General features: G+C 41.7%; 1 non-coding gene across 1 annotated transcript; it reads left to right on the top strand.

Moving 5' to 3' along the window:
- The first annotated feature begins 4,856 nt into the window (after nucleotides 1–4,856).
- On the top strand, nucleotides 4,857–4,942 carry trnastop-uca (transfer RNA opal suppressor (anticodon UCA)). The gene has a single exon. It is a non-coding gene; the product is annotated as a tRNA-Sec (tRNA).
- The last annotated feature ends 1,702 nt before the right edge of the window (nucleotides 4,943–6,644 follow it).

The following is a 6,644-nucleotide window of genomic DNA, read 5'->3' as shown; positions in this document are numbered from 1 at the left end:
TGTCACCATCAAATAATGGCTGGTCCCTAGCTTTGACCCCATTCTCCAAGGGTGTCTAAGGCACAGGAGGCTGCTGTGTTCATAATGTACAGTTCATAATTATGTATGGAACGGAGTAAATGGAATGTTATCAAATACATGGAAACCCGCTCATAGGCCAACAGGCAACCCTCCAAGTGCCTGCACAATGGGGAAACATTTCTGTGTGCGTAGCTATCTCTTATTAAGATGGTTTGGTGTGCCACCCTCCTTCCATGGATGAGGCATGTGACAACATCAACGCTGACCAATGTCAAGCTTGGATTCGCCATGGCAAAAGGTTTTCTCAAGGTGCATGAACAATGAGGACATTGACTGTGATGTGGATGAGAATCTATGGGCAAATGCTCAAGACAGGCTTGATGCAAATTAATGTGTGCTAAACATTGTTTAAAAAAATAAAAATAAATTCTTACATTTGATTACAAGATAGTATACTTATTTTGTAGAGGATGTCTTCATTGATCACACCTTTGATTACACATTGGATATATACAGTACTGTATTATGGAAATGATAGATTTTCTGTCAATTTTGTTGGGATGAGTGTATTGCCTAATGTGAAAACTGTACTGTAATTTACAGTACTGTACCATATTACTTTGAGCACTTCTAAGGGTGATTTGAAACACATATCTTACATTTGCTATTGGATTAACTGGTAGTTAAAGCGACTACATTGAAAAGACATCATTATGTTGTGTTTTGGAGACTTCTTAGGGTTAGCCCCTTTACTTCAAATTTAGCCTACAAATGACATATCCAAATCTAACTGCCTGTAGCTCAGGCCCTGAAGCAAGGATATGCATATTCTGGTACCATTTGAAATGAAACACTATGACGTTTGTGGAAATATGATATGGAATGTAGGAAAATATAACACAATAGATCACCATCTTTGAAATGCAACAGAAAGGTCCCACATCGAGCCATCCCTCTAGTTGTAATTCCAATAGTGTCCACAAGATGGCAGCAGTGTATGAGCAAAGTTGACGTATGAGCCAACTACATACCCAGGTATCTCGCTCACTAGCTTTAAGCACCAGCTGTCAGAGCAGCTCACAGATCATTGCACCTGCACATAGCCCATCTATAAATAGCCCAAACAACTACCTCTTCCCTACTGTATTTATTTATTGTGCTCCTTTGCAACCCAGTAGTTCTACTTTGCACACTCATCTACTGTCAAATCTACCATTCCAGTGTTTTAATTGCTATATTGTATTTACTTTGCCACCATGGCCTATTTATTACCTTTACCTCCCTTTATCTCACATAATTTGCTCACATTGTATATATACTTATTTTTCTACTGTATTATTGACTGTATGTTTGTTTTACTCCATGTGTAACTCTATGTTGTTATATGTGTCGAACTGCTTTGCTTTATCTTGGCCAGGCCGCAGTTGTAAATGAGAACTTGTTCTCAACTTGCCTAAATAAAGGTGAAAAAAAAATAAATAAATAAATAAAATTGTATTAGGCATTCTAAACGACTATAGGAAATGACTATTGGGAAAAACAACTGGCTCTGTAGATACAAAGAACAGAGCTTTTAAACCCTACTGGGAAGGGAGGGGGTTGTAAGCCTACCGGGAAGGAAGGGAGCTCTGACCCTACCAGGAAGGATGGGAAATGGACAACTTGGTCAGGGGAAACATCAGGGGTGACTTCTGGCAGGTCCCCTGAGGCAGTGTCTGGAGGTTGCAGAACCCTCGGACCGGAAATAGCACGGTTCTTGCAGGTGGGGCTCCAGGCTTGGGACCGGCAGGTCTCACCTGGCTGTGACTGGAGAGGCCTGAACGTCTGGGCTGTACTTGACGTCCGCTGTATACTGATTGGTTTGGTTCTGTCCTCTATCGTGCTGTCTGGTTAGAACATGATGTTGATGCCCATCACTGTGCTCTTGATAGTCACCACCACACAGTTTCCTTTGAAGATGTTCATATGATTTTGGTCATCCGAATTACTTGGAATCTTATTGTTGTGGGAATTTAGATACACGCACAACATTCAAACAATCAGGTTACTGTCGACAATAAAAGGTCCTCAGAAACATGTGACTTCTCCCTTTGGATGGTAATAACACTCAGAACTGAGTGGGCGGGTGCAGTGTCCAGATGCACATTTCCAACCGCTCTGATTGGTTGGTAATGGCAGGGCTATAATGGGCGGGGATAACTTAGGTAGGCTGAGCAGCAAAACTAACACGACTTAAGGGAAGCTGAAGGGACTGTGAGGGGAAGTTAGGTCGAGAGGGGAGGAGCAGGACGGCCTTTTTTACACCCACACTAATTCCCGCGGCTAATGGAGGCACAGAGACTCACATCAATACCTTTGTCAGATAACACTGTTAATTAAACAAATAGTTGATGCCATTGCTAGCAATCTACCGGGCTTATGCTGTCCAAATGGATGTTAGCTGTGAGGGCCAAGGTGCACGTACACGCTATACATGTCGGAGGATGCTATTCACAGGGACATATTGTTCTGTCTCTCGATTATTGTTATTTTGTGTATGAGAATAACTCACGGCGAAGAGTGAAGGCATAATCCTTTACTCAGGTATTTTGTGTTACAGGTCACGACATCCTCATCAGACACTCGTAATGCACCTGTTAATATATCCTAGATATGTGCCCCACCAGCGTCATCTTTGGGTTGGCAATTATGCCCATTAGCTTAACATCAAGTATGAAATGGCACAGGGGATGTTCTGTGTGCTGTGTGGCTATATTGACGAAAACAGATTCCATGGGATCGAATGGTGGGCTTTTGCCCAGATGGGTATGGAAAGGAGAAGAAAATCATGTTTACAAAAAATTACATTTGACACTTGAAAAAAGCAAGTGAAAAAATATAATTATCAAGTATTCAAATCACCCGTAAACACACACTGGATAAGTGAAAAAAACACATGTAAAGAAAAGGACATTTGACACTTGATAATGATAAAATTATAATTACAATTGTAAGACGTGTTCCAGGTAAGACGGTTTGATCATTTTCGCTTTCCATATTTGGGACCTACTTCCCAGTCCATTTGACTGTGATCCTGGCTCAGTTGACTTGCCGGTAAGTGAAATTGAACAGTTGATCGAGCTGTCATGTGGCAGAATGACACATGGAGAAGATGGAGAAGCTTTGGTTCCTGCCGTCTCCCTCTGAGAACTAATACCGCTTCGAAGCAACTTGGAACTCGGAACTGAGAACTCGGAAATCTCCAACTTCTGACTTCAGTGCGTTCAACACTAGCTCCGACTTAAACAATCCATTTGAACAGTCATCCAACTCGGAATGTCAACTCGAGAACTCGTGCCTCTTTCTAGAGCTCCGACTTTCCGACCAGGAGATCACTGACGTATTTGTCCGAGTTCGCAGCTCTCTTGAAAGCACCGTAAAACTCATGGTACTCTTCACAAGCTCATATCTGTGTGAAGCTGGATTCAGTACTCTCGTCTGCATTAAAACCAAATATCGAAAAGTCGGAGCTGTAGAAAGAAGCCAGAGTTGGAATTCCGTGTTGGACGACATTCAAAACGATTTTTCCCAGTCGGAGCAGATTTTTTTCCCGAGCTCCCAGTTATTTTGAACACACTGATGTCGGAAGTAGGAGATTTCTAAGTTCCCACTTCCCAGTTGTTTTGAACGCGGCATAAGATGCCCCAAAGCTACATGCATCAAGCACACCCGTCTCATTAGTGTTGGTGAGATAAGAGACATTATGTCAGACTAGATTGCAATTGACTGTCATAGTCCCACATTAAAAGTATGTGATGGTGAGTTGAGAAGGCAATCAGAAATACGGTTAGAATGTTTTTCAATTAACTACCATAGCCCCAAATAAAAAAGTTGGTTGTTAGTTGTTAGTTTGTATATATGAATATGTATACATGATCCTGAAATATCATTTGGATTGCTTTTTTACAGTCGTGTGTCTATCTTCACCGAAAGTGCTGGAATAAAATTATTTATGAAATTCTGCTTCCTTTGTGCACAAAACATGCTTGAAATGAATGAACCCATAAATAAGAGTCCTGCTCTTCCTACCATAGAGAAGCTGATTACATCGCCGACTGTAATGCATTTTGTCATAATTTCTCTTTATAATGGGCAATTCTACCCTCAGTGTCCTGCCAACCATATAAAGTAAATAGGCCCAAAAATACAGTATTTTACCTAAGACACCTCATTACAGAGATAATAAGATAAGATAATTAGGTGGGTGCTTACATTTGTCCTATTTCACACATGTAAAAGTGCATGTGTGAATTGGAAATTAATTTTTTGGGGATATTCCACTCCCCCTGAAACCACAGGAGGTTGGTGACACCTTAATTGGGGAGGGCGGGCTCGTGGTAACGGCTGAAGCGGAATCAGGAAATGGTATCAAATAAATCAAACACATGGTTTCATGTATTTGATAACATTCCATGTTCCGCTGCATACATTATTATGAGCTGTACTGTTCTCAGCAGTCTCCTGTGCCTTAGACACACTCAGAGCCAGGGACCAGCCATTATTTGATGGTGACCCTGGATACACACTATAAAAACTCCACCATTTTGTTATCAACCAGCCAATCAAATCTTAGCAATTTTGCATTCTTTCGAAAAATCCTCCCTTAACAACATACTTTATTTCTGTGTTTCTTTCATTATACAGTCACTAAAATGCCTGCGATTTTCATTGTAGAAAAACATACATTCCTTATACTAAATAATACGGTTGCTTTTACCACAACATTTTGTCACCGACACTGAAACATTTATGTACACCCTCAGGTGTATATAGGCACTGCGAACTCTCATTCAAATGCCCGGATGATCCTCGGTGGTCCGGGTGCAGGCTTCAAACCTGTAGCTGCTTAGCGGCAGAGTGGTTCAATTCCACCTTTCGGGCGTCATTTCTCATCATTCAAATGTATGGACTTTGATCACCAACAATGTTTATGTACGAATTCGCTGATATTATATACTACGCAGCAACGTAGAAACGTAATTGTGTTTTTAGAGGTAAATATAAGTAAAACATTGTGGATGGGCCGCCTACATCCTACCAAATTTTAAGAGATAAGTGCACACTTTCCCTCCCCCGTTGTCCAGGCCCTTGCTTAAATACTTTGACCATCATTTAATCCATCTGCGCTTAATGGATTTTGAGAACTACAGAAATAAAATGTGTTTAAAGTATAAACATTTAAAATGACATGTATGATACATGATAACCATGCATAATGACTACTTGTTATTGCTAATTGATTTCAATATGGAGCAGGATAGACAGCAAGGGAGAGGAAGAAATCAAATAGCTTGTGGACAAGGGTCCGTCAAAGAGGTGGGAATGAGCCCCATCAAAGAGGTCAAGAGGTGGGCATGGGCCCCATCAAAAAGTAAAAGAGGTGGGCATGTGCCCCATCAAAGAGGTCAAAGAGGTGGGTATGGGCCCCATCAAAGAAGTCAAAGAGGTGGGCATGGGCTCCATCAAAGAGGTCAAAGAGGTGGGCATGGGCCCCATCAAAGAAGTCAAATAGGTGGGCATGGGCCACAGAAAAGAGGTCAGAGAGGTGGGCATGGGCCCCATCAAGAGGTAAGAGGTGGGCATGGGCCCCATCAAAGAGGTCAAAGAGGTGGGCATGGGCCCCATCAAAGATGTGGACATCAGAGGGAGGGAGACAGACGGCAGGGAACTGTTGTGTCTAATGAAGTCTGGGCCGTTGTTGGTGACCAGTTGTTGGTGACCATGTGGTATACACCGGCCTTACCATGGCAGAGGCTGCCTGATAAATTCACCCCAATCTGAGAAGATCAACTGCCAATTCGATCACAAGAACATTTCGCCAAGAAAACCAGTCTTCAGGATATGTACTGTACTTTTTGGGGGGGGTATTTTATTAGAGTCCCCATTAGCTGTTGCAAAAGCAGCAGCTATTCTTTCTAGGTCCACACAAAACATGAAACATTACAAAGAATGACATAATAAAGAACATCGATAGACAAGAAAAAGCTCAAGGACAGAACTATATACTTTTTAAAAACGCACTCAACCTACATATCAATACTTTACTATTACATTTACAGTAAATTACATTCTAACACATGTAAAATTCGCAAAACATGTTACAGTATTCTGACATTATGATCAGTATGATCTATTGACCCTGTTTTACCCTCAGAATTGACAGAAGACCACATGGTGGTGGCCGTGTGCTGACCGACCAGCAGTTGTGGGCAGTGGTGGAAACGGTGAAAGCCAGGAATGACATACGGCTGTCGGAAATTACGCTGGCCTATTGAGGAGAACGTTGACAGCAACAACCGCCTTTTGAAGAGGCACCGGGTATCTATGAAACACATTTTTTCTGGTGCCTTTTGAGAGAAACAACGACCGGGTGGAACAACTGGGGTCCGAGTATGTTCAGGTACAGCACTATATAGTGTATTACTGTTACTATTTGATGCACATGCTATGCAACTTACTTCACAATATCATATTGGAACTCTACTATAAAAATAACTAACCAAAATATATTTTTAGAGAGTGATGGTGCTTGATGCTGGTTCAACCTGGCCAAAACTCAGGACTGTGGGCAGAAGCGTGTTGTC

This window comes from Oncorhynchus masou, unplaced genomic scaffold (genome assembly GCF_036934945.1).
Source record: "Oncorhynchus masou masou isolate Uvic2021 unplaced genomic scaffold, UVic_Omas_1.1 unplaced_scaffold_11880, whole genome shotgun sequence".
NCBI classification, from domain to species: domain Eukaryota; kingdom Metazoa; phylum Chordata; class Actinopteri; order Salmoniformes; family Salmonidae; genus Oncorhynchus; species Oncorhynchus masou.
The sequence above is the reverse complement of the archived record's forward strand: the minus strand, read 5'-3'. Positions and strand labels throughout refer to the sequence as shown.